Here is a 21839-nt window from a genome sequence, read left to right as displayed (position 1 = left end):
ACTCGTTAGCATCTGACTACTTACTTTCTACTAGATTGGGTGAGTTGCCCTGAGCCCCATAGCCCTTAATATTTAATAAATATTAATAAATAATAGATAATAGTTTTTAACTGTTTGTTTTAGGTCATGGGTTTATGTAGCCTTCATGTTATCGGTTTATTCAGACATTCAGGCTAGGTAACATACACTATTATCTATTGCATCCATTATATAGTTCCCAGACCGTACAATATTCTCCAACTGGCCTTTTATTATTTTATATCTTATGGTGCCCCATATTTAGTCATAGATTGCCACATCTATGCATAGCTACATTTAGCCCACAGACCAGACTTAGCCTTTTATTAGCGCTATTTTCTACAGGCCTCGGTATGCCCTATTCTGAGCTGCAGGCAGACACATAGTTACTAGGTTGCTATAAACTATAGCAGCGCTTGCGCAATGAGGTCCCACAGAGCGGCGGCATGTCACTTCCGGTTCGCACCATCCACTTCCGGTGCGGCGGACATTAAGGACATGCACGCCGTCCCCAATACAGACCAGGCACACGCTGCACCTGAGCACAGCGCGGGAGCGCCGCTCTGAATATACAGGTAACTACCCAGCAGCCCTATACCTTTCTCCCTACATACAGAGTAGATATAGGAATACCTTATGCACATTGTTTGCTTTGAACAGGTCTGCATCCACTAAAAGGAGCCTCTATAGCGCCGCTTTTTAATTGGAATAAACACAGGTAATAACCCAGCAGCCTTTAACATCTCCCCCTGCATTCATATAAATTATAGCAGTACCATATACTTATTACTCCCTTGAAACAGGTTCACACCATCCAATGAGAGCCTCTATAGGCATAGACATATTCAACACATTGCTGAAGATATGTGTCAAGCTTCTGTGGGCATCTCCTCCATTATATTACTTCAGCTAACTCTCACTATTCTCTACAGAACATTGCACCGCTGGGACTCTTCCCTCTCTGAGCACTGATCTATAATCTGATAAGGTAATTACCTGCACATCGGCCCTGTTGGCACCTACTATTAAATGTATCTGGGTATAATGATTGATATGTGGCACCTGCAATTTTTTCCTTTCTATTGCATTGTATATATTACATTATTGGCATTCATTATGCCACTATTCCTATCCACAGGATGCACAGAGAAAAAAAGTTTTGTCATGTATTCACACCGATGCTTTATCCCTGATCATCACTTCCACAGACGCCTTCGTTTATTTATCAGTGGACATATCCTCTTTTTCTTTCCCTCACCCACAGGATGACTTATTATTATTATTTTGTTGTACAATTTTATGTTATTTACTCTGTTTGTATTTTTGCGTATTTTCCTTTTTTTCTACAGCGAACACGTGACAAAGGCTCTGGTTGAGCCGAAACGTTGTTTATCGCATATACTGCAATATTCTGTTACGCTCCTATTAAACGAATGTTATCCTTTACATAATTTATTTACTTGAGAGTGCGGTGAATTTTTATAATTCGGTTATCGGGACCATAGGTCCATTGCACCAGCACCTCACCTTAAATTAGGCTGAGTGCACACCAAAAAATCTTCTCCTACTACTACAATTATTGGTAGTTGCACCGGCCGCTCCCTATAACATCATTGCAATTTTCCCATGTCTACTGACACATTTGCTTATGATGTGGCCACAAGTTCTGATATACTGTCCCATGTGACAGGTTCTAGTGAATTCCTAAAGACCCCAGTGAATGAACTGAGGACCAGGGATTTTGAGAAGGAAAAGCGTAAGCTCCTCTCTTATGACCTTCACTGCACAACCCTAGCGGAATACTACAGGCAAAACAAAATACCGAGGGGACTCAGGTGCAATTTACACCCCACCCTTTTTTCTGACAACCCTGAGTATTGTGAAAAATACAAGAGGATCCTTAATAAGTGTTCTCTTGATATTATTATACTGACCATAGAATTCCTCCAGAAAGCAATAGTGGAAACTAAACAGAATATTCAGAATATAGAGACACAGCTTTCAACTACCCTTTCTTCCACTGAGTGGTCCTCCCTCAAGACCAAGACTGAAAAAGCTCTAACAGATCACCAGAGGGTCCTACAGGAACGCAAACGACTCAAATTCCAACGAGATTCCGAGGATTACGCCAATAATAAAGTCTACAAATGGACCGACTCCTCTACCTCCGCCTGGCGCAGACCAAGATATCAACGCAGAGATGGTTCCTACAGTTCCGAGAGCGACTCCTCGACCCATTCCAATCGACGTCATTTTTTAGCCAAGGGACACAGAGGGGGGCATCGCGAAGGAGACCCACAAGGAGAGCAAAACGAAAGAATGACGACAAGATCACAGGTGAGACTACTAACCTAGTGATCAACATATCGGATCATCTCCTTTCCCCCGCAGAGTTTTCAGTACTCCAAAAGGGGCTGTCCTTCTGTCCGACACCAAATTGGGACGCCTTGCAACTAAAGAAGGACTTGGAGAACTTTTATCGGACTGTTAGATTAAAGACTCATTTTGGTCTGAATACAGATCATACTAGAGCTTCAATATCTCCAATAGGGGTTGATACACCACCGGCACTATCTATCACCACTCTTGGGCTCCGAAATCGGAGCAACTTCTATCCTCCTAAATCATACCATGCCGTAGAGACCTTTATTTCTCTAGTGGACCACGAGGTGGACTCTCTTATACACCAACAACGTCTTGGTCTATTTCCTCCTCACTCCAATCTTTCTTCCACTGAAAAACAAGCTCTGTCTTCCCTTCACACCAATACATCAATCATAGTGAAGCCGGCTGATAAAGGGGGAGCAATTGTGGTAATGAACCGTACACAATACATAGGGGAAATTAATCGACAACTAGCCGATACCAACACCTATGACACTATATCAAGGGACCCAGTTGCGAGCATTAGCCGCAAAATCAAAACTGTGATCGACATGTATCTGACTAAACATACCATTGATCAGAAAACAGCAACATTCCTTACAAATCCCCATCCTGTGACACCGGTCTTTTACATATTACCCAAAATCCACAAATCATTATTAAATCCCCCCGGTCGGCCAATAGTAGCTTCAACAGATTCTGTTTTATCTCCTCTGTCTGTCTTTCTGGAGAAAATACTCACACCACTAGTCAAATCCACCCGATCCTTCCTTTTGGATACCGGACATTTTCTTGACATTATTAAACGACTTGACAAAGTACCACCTAATAGTACCTTGGTTACACTTGACGTCAATAGCCTCTACACGTCAATCCAGCACACTAAAGGCATCGAGGCAACTAAACATCTACTATGTCAATCTTCATTATCGGAAGACGCCATACAATTCTGCTTGGACCTACTCACCTTAGTTCTCTATGAGAATTATTTTTTGTTTGAGGATACCTTCTACATCCAGAAATGCGGTACTGCGATGGGTTCGAATGTTGCGCCGGCTTATGCCAACGCGTTTATGAACCATTTTGAAATAACCCATGTATTCCCTAATAACCTTTTTTTGCAGCACGTCCTGTGTTATCACCGCTACATTGACGACATCTTTCTCATCTGGACTGGCACCTCAGACGCACTTACATCCTTCCATTCTCACCTCAATTCTGTCCTTCCGGAGCTACAGTTTTCCATCCATCACAATACCAATTCAGTACCCTTTTTAGACACCAAAGTCCTCAAGGATATGGATGGAAGCCTTTCCACAGATATGTACAGTAAACCTACAGATTGCAACAGCCTTTTACACTACACCAGCTGCCACCCACGTTCACTAAAAAATAGCCTACCACGTTCTCAGCTCAATAGGGTAGCCCGTATCGTTTCTGACCCAGTGATATTGAATGACAGATTGGACACCATGACCTCTAAATTCCAAGCACGATGCTATCCTCAAAAACTGCTTGCTGAAGAGAAAGCACGCATTCTTTTACCCCCATCACCTCGGCCCCCGAGAAATGTACAAGAAAGGATTCCTTTTGTACATGTATTTCACCCGCTGGTACCTAAAATACAGTCTATCATCAGGAGACATTGGTCACTCCTAGCAAAAGCTTATCCCACTATTGCTTCTTTCAAGGAACCAGCCTTGATGTGTAATAAAAGACCTCCCAACATTAGGGACAAATTTGTGAGGGCAGATGTTGGCAGCAGACGACCAACCACTACACAGAGGTTACTGAGCACTCGACGGAATGGCACGTTCCCCTGCCTAAATTGTGCAGCTTGTTCAAACGTCATTAAATCTGATACCATTACCCACCCAAGAACTGGGAAGTCATATCCGGTACGTGGATTCCATACATGCGACTCTAATTTTGTCGTGTATCTAATAAAATGCCCATGCGGTCTCCTGTACATAGGAGAAACCACGCAACATATAAAAGACAGAATTGCTAGCCACAAGTCCACGATCAGGTGCGGAAAAAATTGGCTACCCCTACCAGACCATTTCTCCAAATCCAGACATACAGTGGCCCAGCTCAAGTTTCAGGTCATTGAGCAGGTCCCTCGCCCCAGAAGAGGGGGCGATCACGTTAAACTCCTTAAAGCACGTGAGACACATTGGATCTATAAACTGGATACCCTGACTCCCAAGGGACTCAATAGGGAGATAGATTGGCTGGTATAAACATTATTCCTATGTAATTGAATTCATCTTACAATCATATTTTTCTTTCAGACTCGTTAGCATCTGACTACTTACTTTCTACTAGATTGGGTGAGTTGCCCTGAGCCCCATAGCCCTTAATATTTAATAAATATTAATAAATAATAGATAATAGTTTTTAACTGTTTGTTTTAGGTCATGGGTTTATGTAGCCTTCATGTTATCGGTTTATTCAGACATTCAGGCTAGGTAACATACACTATTATCTATTGCATCCATTATATAGTTCCCAGACCGTACAATATTCTCCAACTGGCCTTTTATTATTTTATATCTTATGGTGCCCCATATTTAGTCATAGATTGCCACATCTATGCATAGCTACATTTAGCCCACAGACCAGACTTAGCCTTTTATTAGCGCTATTTTCTACAGGCCTCGGTATGCCCTATTCTGAGCTGCAGGCAGACACATAGTTACTAGGTTGCTATAAACTATAGCAGCGCTTGCGCAATGAGGTCCCACAGAGCGGCGGCATGTCACTTCCGGTTCGCACCATCCACTTCCGGTGCGGCGGACATTAAGGACATGCACGCCGTCCCCAATACAGACCAGGCACACGCTGCACCTGAGCACAGCGCGGGAGCGCCGCTCTGAATATACAGGTAACTACCCAGCAGCCCTATACCTTTCTCCCTACATACAGAGTAGATATAGGAATACCTTATGCACATTGTTTGCTTTGAACAGGTCTGCATCCACTAAAAGGAGCCTCTATAGCGCCGCTTTTTAATTGGAATAAACACAGGTAATAACCCAGCAGCCTTTAACATCTCCCCCTGCATTCATATAAATTATAGCAGTACCATATACTTATTACTCCCTTGAAACAGGTTCACACCATCCAATGAGAGCCTCTATAGGCATAGACATATTCAACACATTGCTGAAGGTATGTGTCAAGCTTCTGTGGGCATCTCCTCCATTATATTACTTCAGCTAACTCTCACTATTCTCTACAGAACATTGCACCGCTGGGACTCTTCCCTCTCTGAGCACTGATCTATAATCTGATAAGGTAATTACCTGCACATCGGCCCTGTTGGCACCTACTATTAAATGTATCTGGGTATAATGATTGATATGTGGCACCTGCAATTTTTTCCTTTCTATTGCATTGTATATATTACATTATTGGCGTTCATTATGCCACTATTCCTATCCACAGGATGCACAGAGAAAAAAAGTTTTGTCATGTATTCACACCGATGCTTTATCCCTGATCATCACTTCCACAGACGCCTTCGTTTATTTATCAGTGGACATATCCTCTTTTTCTTTCCCTCACCCCCAGGATGACTTATTATTATTATTTTGTTGTACAATTTTATGTTATTTACTCTGTTTGTTTTTTTGCGTATTTTCCTTTTTTTCTACAGCGAACACGTGACAAAGGCTCTGGTTGAGCCGAAACGTTGTTTATCGCATATACTGCAATATTCTGTTACGCTCCTATTAAACGAATGTTATCCTTTACATAATTTATTTACTTGAGAGTGCGGTGAATTTTTATAATTCGGTTATCGGGACCATAGGTCCATTGCACCAGCACCTCACCTTAAATTAGGCTGAGTGCACACCAAAAAATCTTCTCCTACTACTACAATTATTGGTAGTTGCACCGGCCGCTCCCTATAACATCATTGCAATTTTCCCATGTCTACTGACACATTTGCTTATGATGTGGCCACAAGTTCTGATATACTGTCCCATGTGACAGGTTCTAGTGAATTCCTAAAGACCCCAGTGAATGAACTGAGGACCAGGGATTTTGAGAAGGAAAAGCGTAAGCTCCTCTCTTATGACCTTCACTGCACAACCCTAGCGGAATACTACAGGCAAAACAAAATACCGAGGGGACTCAGGTGCAATTTACACCCCACCCTTTTTTCTGACAACCCTGAGTATTGTGAAAAATACAAGAGGATCCTTAATAAGTGTTCTCTTGATATTATTATACTGACCATAGAATTCCTCCAGAAAGCAATAGTGGAAACTAAACAGAATATTCAGAATATAGAGACACAGCTTTCAACTACCCTTTCTTCCACTGAGTGGTCCTCCCTCAAGACCAAGACTGAAAAAGCTCTAACAGATCACCAGAGGGTCCTACAGGAACGCAAACGACTCAAATTCCAACGAGATTCCGAGGATTACGCCAATAATAAAGTCTACAAATGGACCGACTCCTCTACCTCCGCCTGGCGCAGACCAAGATATCAACGCAGAGATGGTTCCTACAGTTCCGAGAGCGACTCCTCGACCCATTCCAATCGACGTCATTTTTTAGCCAAGGGACACAGAGGGGGGCATCGCGAAGGAGACCCACAAGGAGAGCAAAACGAAAGAATGACGACAAGATCACAGGTGAGACTACTAACCTAGTGATCAACATATCGGATCATCTCCTTTCCCCCGCAGAGTTTTCAGTACTCCAAAAGGGGCTGTCCTTCTGTCCGACACCAAATTGGGACGCCTTGCAACTAAAGAAGGACTTGGAGAACTTTTATCGGACTGTTAGATTAAAGACTCATTTTGGTCTGAATACAGATCATACTAGAGCTTCAATATCTCCAATAGGGGTTGATACACCACCGGCACTATCTATCACCACTCTTGGGCTCCGAAATCGGAGCAACTTCTATCCTCCTAAATCATACCATGCCGTAGAGACCTTTATTTCTCTAGTGGACCACGAGGTGGACTCTCTTATACACCAACAACGTCTTGGTCTATTTCCTCCTCACTCCAATCTTTCTTCCACTGAAAAACAAGCTCTGTCTTCCCTTCACACCAATACATCAATCATAGTGAAGCCGGCTGATAAAGGGGGAGCAATTGTGGTAATGAACCGTACACAATACATAGGGGAAATTAATCGACAACTAGCCGATACCAACACCTATGACACTATATCAAGGGACCCAGTTGCGAGCATTAGCCGCAAAATCAAAACTGTGATCGACATGTATCTGACTAAACATACCATTGATCAGAAAACAGCAACATTCCTTACAAATCCCCATCCTGTGACACCGGTCTTTTACATATTACCCAAAATCCACAAATCATTATTAAATCCCCCCGGTCGGCCAATAGTAGCTTCAACAGATTCTGTTTTATCTCCTCTGTCTGTCTTTCTGGAGAAAATACTCACACCACTAGTCAAATCCACCCGATCCTTCCTTTTGGATACCGGACATTTTCTTGACATTATTAAACGACTTGACAAAGTACCACCTAATAGTACCTTGGTTACACTTGACGTCAATAGCCTCTACACGTCAATCCAGCACACTAAAGGCATCGAGGCAACTAAACATCTACTATGTCAATCTTCATTATCGGAAGACGCCATACAATTCTGCTTGGACCTACTCACCTTAGTTCTCTATGAGAATTATTTTTTGTTTGAGGATACCTTCTACATCCAGAAATGCGGTACTGCGATGGGTTCGAATGTTGCGCCGGCTTATGCCAACGCGTTTATGAACCATTTTGAAATAACCCATGTATTCCCTAATAACCTTTTTTTGCAGCACGTCCTGTGTTATCACCGCTACATTGACGACATCTTTCTCATCTGGACTGGCACCTCAGACGCACTTACATCCTTCCATTCTCACCTCAATTCTGTCCTTCCGGAGCTACAGTTTTCCATCCATCACAATACCAATTCAGTACCCTTTTTAGACACCAAAGTCCTCAAGGATATGGATGGAAGCCTTTCCACAGATATGTACAGTAAACCTACAGATTGCAACAGCCTTTTACACTACACCAGCTGCCACCCACGTTCACTAAAAAATAGCCTACCACGTTCTCAGCTCAATAGGGTAGCCCGTATCGTTTCTGACCCAGTGATATTGAATGACAGATTGGACACCATGACCTCTAAATTCCAAGCACGATGCTATCCTCAAAAACTGCTTGCTGAAGAGAAAGCACGCATTCTTTTACCCCCATCACCTCGGCCCCCGAGAAATGTACAAGAAAGGATTCCTTTTGTACATGTATTTCACCCGCTGGTACCTAAAATACAGTCTATCATCAGGAGACATTGGTCACTCCTAGCAAAAGCTTATCCCACTATTGCTTCTTTCAAGGAACCAGCCTTGATGTGTAATAAAAGACCTCCCAACATTAGGGACAAACTTGTGAGGGCAGATGTTGGCAGCAGACGACCAACCACTACACAGAGGTTACTGAGCACTCGACGGAATGGCACGTTCCCCTGCCTAAATTGTGCAGCTTGTTCAAACGTCATTAAATCTGATACCATTACCCACCCAAGAACTGGGAAGTCATATCCGGTACGTGGATTCCATACATGCGACTCTAATTTTGTCGTGTATCTAATAAAATGCCCATGCGGTCTCCTGTACATAGGAGAAACCACGCAACATATAAAAGACAGAATTGCTAGCCACAAGTCCACGATCAGGTGCGGAAAAAATTGGCTACCCCTACCAGACCATTTCTCCAAATCCAGACATACAGTGGCCCAGCTCAAGTTTCAGGTCATTGAGCAGGTCCCTCGCCCCAGAAGAGGGGGCGATCACGTTAAACTCCTTAAAGCACGTGAGACACATTGGATCTATAAACTGGATACCCTGACTCCCAAGGGACTCAATAGGGAGATAGATTGGCTGGTATAAACATTATTCCTATGTAATTGAATTCATCTTACAATCATATTTTTCTTTCAGACTCGTTAGCATCTGACTACTTACTTTCTACTAGATTGGGTGAGTTGCCCTGAGCCCCATAGCCCTTAATATTTAATAAATATTAATAAATAATAGATAATAGTTTTTAACTGTTTGTTTTAGGTCATGGGTTTATGTAGCCTTCATGTTATCGGTTTATTCAGACATTCAGGCTAGGTAACATACACTATTATCTATTGCATCCATTATATAGTTCCCAGACCGTACAATATTCTCCAACTGGCCTTTTATTATTTTATATCTTATGGTGCCCCATATTTAGTCATAGATTGCCACATCTATGCATAGCTACATTTAGCCCACAGACCAGACTTAGCCTTTTATTAGCGCTATTTTCTACAGGCCTCGGTATGCCCTATTCTGAGCTGCAGGCAGACACATAGTTACTAGGTTGCTATAAACTATAGCAGCGCTTGCGCAATGAGGTCCCACAGAGCGGCGGCATGTCACTTCCGGTTCGCACCATCCACTTCCGGTGCGGCGGACATTAAGGACATGCACGCCGTCCCCAATACAGACCAGGCACACGCTGCACCTGAGCACAGCGCGGGAGCGCCGCTCTGAATATACAGGTAACTACCCAGCAGCCCTATACCTTTCTCCCTACATACAGAGTAGATATAGGAATACCTTATGCACATTGTTTGCTTTGAACAGGTCTGCATCCACTAAAAGGAGCCTCTATAGCGCCGCTTTTTAATTGGAATAAACACAGGTAATAACCCAGCAGCCTTTAACATCTCCCCCTGCATTCATATAAATTATAGCAGTACCATATACTTATTACTCCCTTGAAACAGGTTCACACCATCCAATGAGAGCCTCTATAGGCATAGACATATTCAACACATTGCTGAAGGTATGTGTCAAGCTTCTGTGGGCATCTCCTCCATTATATTACTTCAGCTAACTCTCACTATTCTCTACAGAACATTGCACCGCTGGGACTCTTCCCTCTCTGAGCACTGATCTATAATCTGATAAGGTAATTACCTGCACATCGGCCCTGTTGGCACCTACTATTAAATGTATCTGGGTATAATGATTGATATGTGGCACCTGCAATTTTTTCCTTTCTATTGCATTGTATATATTACATTATTGGCGTTCATTATGCCACTATTCCTATCCACAGGATGCACAGAGAAAAAAAGTTTTGTCATGTATTCACACCGATGCTTTATCCCTGATCATCACTTCCACAGACGCCTTCGTTTATTTATCAGTGGACATATCCTCTTTTTCTTTCCCTCACCCCCAGGATGACTTATTATTATTATTTTGTTGTACAATTTTATGTTATTTACTCTGTTTGTTTTTTTGCGTATTTTCCTTTTTTTCTACAGCGAACACGTGACAAAGGCTCTGGTTGAGCCGAAACGTTGTTTATCGCATATACTGCAATATTCTGTTACGCTCCTATTAAACGAATGTTATCCTTTACATAATTTATTTACTTGAGAGTGCGGTGAATTTTTATAATTCGTTTAATAAATTAGGTGTCATATGGGAAGGATAGAAAAAAATTATCATAAAAAAATCCTTTCATATGAATAACATATTTTGTTTATGGAGAACATAGTGGGCACCCTAGTGAAGTGCTAATAACAAATCAATAACAAGATGAAAATAAAGTTAGAAAATAGAAGAAACTACACTCATTGCTTAGAAAATCTATGGAGAACTTAGATACTAAGAATATTAAAATAAAAATAAAGTATTTTAGGGAAAAAAGTGATAGGGTACACAAAGGAAAATATAAAGTATAAATGAAAAACAAAGAAAAAAAGAATGTGGTAAATTCACAAATATCGCTAAAAGAACAAACCTATATCTAAGTTAAAATATATAAGTAGCAGTGGTAAACATTAATATGCCTGCACCTAACTATAATGCAGCTTTGTGGAAAAGGAGCAGGTGTAGACTATGGAAATGGTGCCAGGAATAGTGATGAGCGAAATTGTTCGGAAAACGATCGCTAAGCATAAATGTGGCACGAATATGGCACATTCGGATTCTTGATCGGAAACACAAGCAAACATTTTATAAAATCAGGAAAAAACGGTAACATTTGGCAAAAGTGTGGAAAAATATTTACGTTGCCACAAAAGTATTTTCAGCACTTTAGCAACAATAATAGTGGTGTATTATGAGCGTTTGGCAAGTGTTTGATGAGGGGAGGTGGGTTTGCATAGCTCAGAGGTGCGGTGTTCCTGTAAACAGGTTTTTTTTCTTTTCCTAACTTTATGTGTACACATTGCGTCTAGCCAATCAGGGCGCAGTAAACACCCACAAAGTCCTGACACAAAAGTTTGTGTCTTTGGCTGCTGAAATCACATGTCCCTCTCCATATAAACAATAGACATCTTGTTTTAGTGCCATTTTGACACTGTAACAGTACAGAGAGGCTGTTGCTGAAGCTAACACTGTTAGCAGCTAGATTGTAGCTAGTTAGTTGGGTGATTGTACATCAGTCAGGGCACATGTCCTACAAGTGTGTTGTGCACTGCTTCCATTGTGCTCAATGCATAAGTATAGCATTCTAATTAATATTTTTTCTCAAGCTAAATGTGAAAAAGCCTGCTTTAGCCAACATTTTAGCTAGTTAGATAGGTGGTTGTATATCAGTCACATAGTGTAGCTAGCTAGTGTCCAGTGTGGCTGTTAAATTTACCTTCCAGCACTTTTTTTGCCATTAGTGAGTTCCACAGACAAAGCCAGCAGGGTACATGTCCTACAAGTGTGTTGTGCACTGCTTTCATTGTGCTCCATGCACAATTATAGCATTCTAATTAACATTTTTTCACTAGCTAAATGTGAAAAAGCCTGCTGTATCCCACCTTGTCATTTAGCGCTTTGATGATATGAAACTGTCTGCAGAACTAAGGCACATTAAAAAATATATATTTTTTGTTGCTAAATGTGAAACAGCCTGCTGTATCACATGTTGTCATTTTGTGGTGGTGATATGAACCTGTCTGAAGACCTTACGCGCATTAAAAAAAAATCACATTTTTTCTGTTGCTGAATGTGATACAGCTTGCCGTATCCCATATTGTCATGTTGTGGCATGATATGAACCTGTGTGCAGACCTAACAGGCATTAAAAAATATATATAATATTTTCTGTTGCTGAATGTGATACAGCCCACCGTATCCTTCATTGTAATGTTGTGGTGGTGATATGAACCTGTCTGTATACCTAATGTGCCTTAAAAAAATATATAATGTTCTGTTGCTGAATGTGATACAGCCCACTGTATCCCACATTGTCATGTTGTGGCAGTGATATGAACCTGTGTGCAGACCTAAGGCACATTGAAAAAAAATGCAATATTTTCTGTTGCTGAATATGATACAGCCCCCCATGACCCTCATTGTCATGTTGTGGTAGTGATATTAACCTGTCTGCCTACCTAACGCACATTAAAAAAATCTAATTTTTTCTGTTACTAAATATGATACATTCCGCCGTATCGCACATTGTCATGCTGTGGCGATGATATGAACCTGTGTGCAGACCTAATGTGCATTAAAAAAATATATATTATTTTATGTTGCTGAATGTGATACAGCCCACCGTATACCGTATACCTCATTGTCATATTTTGGCACTGATATAAACCTGTCTGCAGACCTAACGCGCATTAAAAAAAATTAAAAAAATTTCTGCTGCTGAATGTGATACAGCATGCCGTATCCCACATTGTCATGTTGTGGCAGTGATTTAAACCTGTGTGCAGACCTAAGGCACATTGAAAAAAATTATAATATTTTCTATTGCTGAATATGATACAGCCCCCCATATCACTCATTGTCATGTTGTGGTGGTGATATCAAGCATCAAACGCTCTAAAAGTAATTGGTGCTGGGTAGATGAGTAATAGTTGTAATCTGGATCCTGGATCTTGTACTTCCCTGTTATCGATCCTGTTGTACGTTTCCATTTCCACTATTGTCATGGCCCTTTTCCCGATCAGTTCATGTAACGACATGTTGGTTTTATTTCTCCAGCAAACCTGCACCTTACCAGCAGCAACTATAGGAAAGAGGGCGTTCCAACACCACGGACAATGTTCTAGCTTATACATGCCTCATCCACACTAAAAAACTTTTATTTTATGTTGCTAACTGAACACAGAAGGGGAGATCTCAGTTTGAAATTGTTTTAAGCATCTAGTCAATGTTATACAGGCCTTATCGACAGGCCAAAAAACTTTTTTCTGTTACTAACGTCATATGGTAGTGGACACCTAACTTTGAAATTGTTTGGAGCATCTAGTCAATGTTATACAGGCCTCATCAACAGGCCCCAAAACTTCTTCTGTTACTAACATCATACTGTAGGGGACATCTCACTTTGAAATTGTTTGGAGCATCTAGTCAATGTTATACAGGCCTTAATCGACAGGCCCAAAAAAATGATTCTGTCTTCTGTTACTAACATCATACAGAAGGGGACATCTCACTTTGAAATTGTTTGGAGCATCTAGTCAATGTTATACAGGCCTTAATCGACAGGCCCCCAAAAATTCTTCTGTTACTAATGTCATACAGTAGGGGAAATCTCACTTTGAAATTGTTTAGAGCCTATCTTCTAGATTATGTGCATCTTTGGCATTACATTTCTCATGGGCATCTTTTATACCTGGCATGAGACGCGCATCTGTCACACCTATCTTCTGTCAAGCATCAAACGCTCTCTGGTAATTGGTGTTGGGTAGATGAGTATTAGTTGTAGGCTGGATCCTGATAGAATCATAGAATCAATTAGATACACTACCATTCAAAAGTTTAGGGACACCCAAACAATTTTGTGTTTTCTATGAAAACTCATACATTTATTAATCAAATGAGTTGCCAAATGAATTGAAAATATACTCCATTGACAAGGTTGAAACATTTTTTTTTATTTAAAATAATAATTTTCTCCTTAAAACTTTGCTTTCATCAAATATTGCTTCCTTTCCAGCAATTACAGCATTGCAGACCTTTGTCATTCTAGCAGTTAATTTGCTGAGGTAATCTGGGGAAGTTTCCCCCCATGCATCCAGAAGCCCCTCCCACAAGTTGGTTTGGCTTGATGTGCACTTTTTCATACCATACAGTCAAGCTGCTCCCACAACAGCTCAATGGGGTTGAGATCTGGTGACTGCGTTAGCCACTCCATTACAGATAGAATGCCAGCTGCCTGCTTCTTCCCTAAATAGTTCTTGCATAATTTGGAGATGTGCTTTGGGTCATTGTCCTGTTGTTGGATGAAATTGGCTCCAATCAAGCGCTGTCCACAGGGTATGGCATAGCGTTGCAAAATGGATTGATAGCCTTCCTTATTCAATATCCCACCAAAGCAACCCCACACCATCACGTTACCTCCACCATGCTTGACAGATGGCGTCAGACACTCTTCCAGCATCTTTTCAGTTGTTCTGCATCTCACAATTGTTCTTCTGTGTGATCCAAACACCTCAAACTTGGATTCGTCTGTCCATAACATTGTTTTCTATTCTTCCTCTGTCCAATGTCTGTGTTATTTTGTCCATATTAATCTTTTCCTTTTATTAGCCAGTATCAGATGGCTTTTTCTTTGCCACGTTGTACTGAAGGCCAGCATCCCGGAGTTTCCTCTTCACTGTAGATGTTGATACTAGTGTTTTGCATGTACTATCTAGTGAAGCTGCCAGTTGAGGACCTGTGAGGCATCGATTTCTCAAACTCCAAACTCTAATGTACTTATCTTGTTACTCAGTTGTGCAGTGGGGTCTTCCACTTCTCTTTCTACTCTGGTTAGTGCCTGTTTGTGCTCTCCTCTGAAGGGAGTAGCACACACACCGTTGTAGGAAATCTTCAGATTCTTATCAATTTCTCGTATGGAATAGCCTTCAGTTCTAAGAACCAGAATTAACTGTCGAGTTTCACATTAAAGTTCTTTTTTTCTGGCCATTTTGAGAGTTTAATGGAACCAACAAATGTTATGCTCCAGATTCACAACTAGCTCAAAGAAAGCTGACGAAGATCGGCGAAACGCGCGTTGAGGCGGCAGGCTTTGGATTTCAGGTTGAATACCGCATATAGGTAACCCCTTTCCCCCATGCAGCATTTTAATATCCTTGCTTTAATTGGTAATATGCACTTTAATCCTTGATTTTCCCCTACCTGGCACACTTTGCACTTTTGCAAACAATTTTGGTTTGCATTGCATCCTCACAGATACTATGGTGGGTTTTTCAATAAGGGAGCCTGCTGGCTCGTTTCAGTGCAGTAGAACCATATCCTAGTATTATATTATATGTATTACACTTCTATTATATTATTGGTACAATGCTATTTTTTTGCTAGCATAGTGTTGTGTTATTCATTTCACAATACGGGGTATTTGAAATTTCCATGCGGTTCACCTGTTATTATCCTTTAGTCCTGCTTGGTTAGTTATTACTCTGCTCTGTATTTTAATTAATAAATATTTTGGAATATACTCCTTGGGTTTCTGTCTATATTTAGTTTCCTTGGTTGTGCTATAATATTTGGAGTTTAAACTTAATAGTGTTTTGATCCTGTGGATATATCTTGTGTCTCTAGCTCAAAGAAAGGTCAGGTTTATAGGTTCTCTAATCAGCCAAACTGTTTTCAGCTGTGCTAACATACTTGCACAAGGGTTTTCAAGGGTATTCTAACCATCCATTAGCCTTCTTACACAGTTAGCAAGCACAAAGTACCATAAGAACACTGGAGTGATGGTTGCTGGAAATGGGCCTCTATACACCTATGAAGCTATTGCATTACAAACCAGATGTTTGCAGCTAGAATAGTCAGTTACCACATTAACAATGTATAGAGTGTATTACTTAATGATTTAATGATAGTTTCATTGGAAAAAAATGCTTTTCTTTCAAAAATAAGGACATTTCTAAGTGACCCTAAACTTTTGAATGTTGAAGCATTTTAGAGTTATTACCATGTAAATTGACATGTTAGATCGAAAATTTGGTTTGGCCAGGAAGTTAAAAACAAACTTTAGCGTTAAGAGGTTATTATTATTAACCCCTTTCTGTCATCGGACGTACTATTCCGTCCATGTGGGGTGGGCCCTACTTCCCAAGGACGGAATAGTACGTCCAGCGCGATCGGCCGCACTCACGGGGGGAGCGTGGCCGATCACGGCCGGGTGTCAACTGACTATCGCAGCTAACCGCCCCGGCACATTAACCCCCGGCAAACTGCGATCAAACATGATCGCAGTGTGCCGGCGTATAGGGAAGCATCGCGCAGGGAAGGGGCTCCTTGCGTGCTTCCCTGAGACGATCGGTACAAGGTGATGTGCTCACCTTGTACTGAGCGTCTCCTCCCTGCAGTCCCCGGAACCAAAATGGCCGCGGGGCTGCATCCGGGACCTGCAGGGAGGTGGCTTCACAGTGCCTGCTCAGAGCAGGCGCCGGGAAGCCTCCCTGCTGTGCTGTGTGATTGCCGATCTGACACAGTGCACAGCAAAGTGTCAGATCGGCGATCTGTCACTTTACTGTGATGCCCCCCCGGGGCAAAGAAAAAATGTAAAAAAAAAAAAATTACATGTGTAAAAAAAAAAAAAAATCCTAAATAAATAATAATAATAAAAAAATATTGCTCCAATAAATACATTCCTTTAGCTAAATAAATAAAAAAAACAATAAAAGTACACATATTTAGTATCGCCGCGTCCATAACGCCCCAACCTATAAAACTGTCCCACTAGTTAACCTCTTCAGTGAACACTGTAAAAAAAAAAAAAGAAGCAAAAAACAACGCTTTATTATCATACCGCCGAACAAAAAGAGGAATAACTTGCGATCCAAAGGACAGAAATAAATAACCATGGTACCGCTGAAAATGTCATCTTGTCCCGCAAAAAACTAGCTGCCACACAGCATAATCAGCGAAAAAATAAAAAAGTTATAGTCCTCAGAATAAAAATAATTATTTTTTCTATAAAATAGTTTTTATCGTATGAAAGCGCCAAAACATAAAAAATGATATAAATGAGGTATCGCTGTAATCGTACTGACCTGAAGAATAAAACTGCTTTATCCATTTTACCAAACGCGGAACGGTATAAGCGCCCCCCAAAAGAAATTCATGAATAGCTGGTTTTTGGTCATGCTGCCTCACAAAAATCGGAATAAAAAGCGATCAAAAAATGTCTCGTGCCCGAAAATGTTACCAATAAAAACGTCAACTCGTCCCACAAAAAACAAGACCTCACATGACTCTGTGGACCAAAATATGGAAAAATTATAGCACTCAAAATGTGGTAACGCAAAAAACATTTTTTGCAATAAAAAGCGTCTTTTAGTGTGTGATGGTTGCCAATCATAAAAATCCACTAGAAAACCCGCTATAAATAGTAAATCAAACCCCCCTTCATCATCCCCTTAGTTATGAAAAATTAAAAAATGTATTTATTTCCATTTTCCCATTAGGGTTAGGGCTAGGTTTAGGGTTAGGGCTAGGGTTAGGGCTAGGGTTAGGGTTAGGGTTAGGGCTAGGGTTAGGGTTAGGGCTAGGGATAGGGATAGGGATAGGGTTAGGGCTAGGGTTAGGGTTAGGGCTAGGTTTAGGGTTGGGGCTAGGGTTAGGGCTACAGTTAGGGTTAGGGTTGGGGCTAAAATTAGGGTTGGGGATAAAGTTAGGGTTGGGGCTAAAGTTAGGGTTAGGGTTTGGATTACATTTACGGTTGGGAATAGGGTTGGGATTAGGGTTAGCGGTGTGTCAGGGTTAGGGGTGTGGTTAGGGTTACCATTTGGATTACGGTTAGGGATGTTTGGATTAGGGTTTCAGTTAGAATTGGCTCTCCATATGCGACATTGCGTCCGATCTCAATTCCAGCCAATTCTGCATTGAAAAAGTAAAACAGTACTCCTTCCCTTCCGAGCTCTCCCGTGCGCACAAACAGGGGTTTAACCCAACATATGGGGTATCAGCGTACTCAGGATACATTGGACAACAACGTTTGGGGTCCAATTTCTCCTGTTACTCTTGGGAAAATACAAAACTGGGGGCTAAAAAATAATTTTTGTGTAAAAAAAAAATGTTTTACTTTCACGGCTCTGCGTTATAAACTGTAGTGAAACACTTGGGCGTTCAAAGTTCTCACAACACATCTAGATAAGTTCCTTGGGGGGTCTAGTTTCCAATATGGGGTCACTTATGGGGGGTTTCTACTGTTTAGTTACATCAGGGGCTCTGCAAATGCAACGTGACGCCTGCAGACCAATCCATCTAAGTCTGCATTCCAAATGGCGCTCCTTCCCTTCCGAGCTCTGCCATGCACCCAAACGGTGGTTCCCCCCACATATTGGGTATCTGCATACTCAGGACAAATTGGAAAACAACTTTTGAGGTTCAATTTACACTGTTTCCCTTGGAAAAATACAAAACTTGGGGCTAAAAAATAATTTTTGTGGGAAAAAAAGGATTTTTTATTTTCACGGCTCTGCGTTATAAACTGCAGTGAAACATTTGGGGGTTCAAAGTTCTCACAACACATCTAGATACGTTCCTTGGGGAGTCTAGTTTCCAATATGGGGTCACTTGTGGGGGGTTTCTACGGTTTAGGTACATAAGGGGCTCTGCAAATGCAACGTGATGCCTGCAGACCATTCCATCTAAGTCTGCATTCCAAATGACGCTCCTTCCCTTCCGAGCTCTGCCATGCGCCCAAACGGTGGTCCCCCCACATATTGGGTATCTGCATACTCAGGACAAATTGGACAACAACTTTTGGGGTTCAATTTACACTGTTTCCCTTGGAAAAATACAAAACTGGCGGCTAAAAATAATTTTTGTGGAAAAAAAAAGATTTTTTTATTTTCACGGCTCTGCGTTATAAACTGTAGTGAAACACTTGGGGGTTCAAAGTTCTCACAACACATCTAGATAAGTTCCTTGGGGGGTCTAGTTTCCAATATGGGGTCACTTGTGGGGGGTTTCTATGGTTTAGGTACATAAGGGGCTCTGCAAATGCAACGTGATGCCTGCAGACCATTCCATCTAAGTCTGCATTCCAAATGACGCTCCTTCCCTTCCGAGCTCTGCCATGCGCCCAAACGGTGGTCCCCCCACATATTGGGTATCAGCATACTCAGGACAAATTGGACAACAACTTTTGGGGTTCAATTTACACTGTTTCCCTTGGAAAAATACAAAACTGGGGGCTAAAAATAATTTTTGTGGAAAAAAAAGGATTTTTTTATTTTCACGGCTCTGCGTTATAAACTGTAGTGAAACACTTGGGGGTTCAAAATTCTCACAACACATCTAGATAAGTTCCTTGGGGGGTCTAGTTTCCAATATGGGGTCACTTGTGGGGGGTTTCTATGGTTTAGGTACATTAGGAGCTCTGCAAATGCAATGTGACGCCTGCAGACCATTCTAAGTCTGCATTCCAAATGGCGCTTCTTCCCTTCCGAGCTCTCCCATGCGCCCAAACGGTGGTTCCCCCCACATGTAGGGTATCAGCGTACTCAGGACAAATTGGACAACAACTTTTGGGGTCCAATTTCTCATGTTACCCTTGGGAAAATATAAAACTGGGGGCTAAAAAATAATTTTTGTGGGGAAAAAAAAGAATTTTTATTTTCACGGCTCTGTGTTATAAACTGTAGTGAAACACTTGGGGGTTCAAAGCTCTCACAACACATCTAGATGAGTTCCTTAGGGGATCTACTTTCCAAAATGGTGTCACTTGTGGGTGGTTTCAATGTTTAGGCACATCAGGGGCTCTCCAAACACATGGCGTCCCAACTCAATTCCAGTCAATTTTGCATTGAAAGGACAAATGGCGCTCCTTCCCATCCGAGCTCTCCCTTGTGCCCAAACAGTGGTTTACCCCAACATATGGGGTATCAGCATACTCAGGACAAATTGTACAACAACTTTTGGTGTCCAATTTCGTCTCTTACCCTTGGGAAAATAAAAAATTGGGGGCAAAAAGATCATTTTTGTGAAAAAATATGATTTTTTATTTTTACGGCTCTGCATTATAAACTTATGTGAATCACTTAATGGGTCAAAGTGCTCACCACACATCTAGATAAGTTCCTTATGGGGTCTACTTTCCAAAATGGTGTCACGTGTGGGGGTTTCAATGTTTAGTCACATCAGGGGCTCTCCAAATGCAACATGGCGTCCCATCTGAATTCCAGTCAATTTTGCATTGAAGAGTCAAATGGCGCTCCTTCGCTTCCGAGCTCTGCCATGCACCCAAACAGTGGTTAACCCCCACATATTGGATATCGGCGTACTCAGGACAAATTGTGCAACAACTTTTGTGGTCCATTTTCTCCTGTTACCCTTTGTAAAATAGAACAAATTGGAGCTGAATTAAATTTATTGTGTAAAAAAGTTTAATGTTCATTTTTATTTAAACATTCCAAAAATTCCTGTGAAACACCTGAAGGGTTAATAAACTTCATGAATGTGGTTTTGAGCACCTTGAGGGGTGCAGTTTTTAGAATGGTGTCACATTTGGGTATTTTCCATCATATAGACCCCTCAAAATGACTTCAAATGAGATGTGGTCCCTAAAAAAAAATGGTGTTGTAAAAATGAGAAATTGCTGGTCAACTTTTAACCCTTATAACTCCCTAACAAAAAAAAATGTTGGTTCCAAAATTGTGCTAATGTAAAGTAGATATGTGGAAAATGTTACCTATTAAGTATTTTGTGTGACATATCTCTGTGATTTAATTGTATAAAAATTCAAAGTTGGAAAATTGCTAAATTTTCAAAATTTTCGCCAAATTTCCATTTTTTTCACAAATAAACGCAGGTAATATCAAAGAAATGTTACCACTATAATGAAGTACAATATGTCACGAGAAAACAATGTCAGAATCACCGGGATCCGTTGAAGCGTTCCAGAGTTATAACCTCATATAAAGTGACAGTGGTCAGAATTGTAAAAATTGGCCCGGTCATTAACGTGCAAACAACCCTTGGGGTAAAGGGGTTGAAGAGAATCTAGCAACCTATTCATGCAATGGAAAGCAATGGCAGTGTAAATTAGAGACAAGTTCCCGCACTTTAAACATCTATGTTTTACTTGCATTCTGGTGTTTTAGAGAAAAAACTTGAAGTTGAAAGCTTGCCAGGAATAATCTAACTAATACTAAAGGCAGCTTCCCGCTGGCTTCTCCCTGCCTGTTCAGCTAGACTGACAGGTCTATTCCTATATATGTTTTGGGAAAGACCTGTCAATATAGCTGAGCAAGCTAGGACTTCCTTCTTGTCACCATCTTCCCAGCTAAGTTTCCAAATTTGTTTTTCTCGGAAATACCACAGCATTTCAGAACAAAACATAGATTCCAAGTTTTTGTCCCTGATTCATGTTGTCTGTAGTTCTCACCTAGAAGAAGTACAACATATTTTGAAACATAGAGGCCAATGAAGG

This window comes from Ranitomeya variabilis, chromosome 2 (genome assembly GCF_051348905.1).
Source record: "Ranitomeya variabilis isolate aRanVar5 chromosome 2, aRanVar5.hap1, whole genome shotgun sequence".
Lineage (NCBI taxonomy): Eukaryota > Metazoa > Chordata > Amphibia > Anura > Dendrobatidae > Ranitomeya > Ranitomeya variabilis.
The sequence above is the reverse complement of the archived record's forward strand: the minus strand, read 5'-3'. Positions refer to the sequence as shown.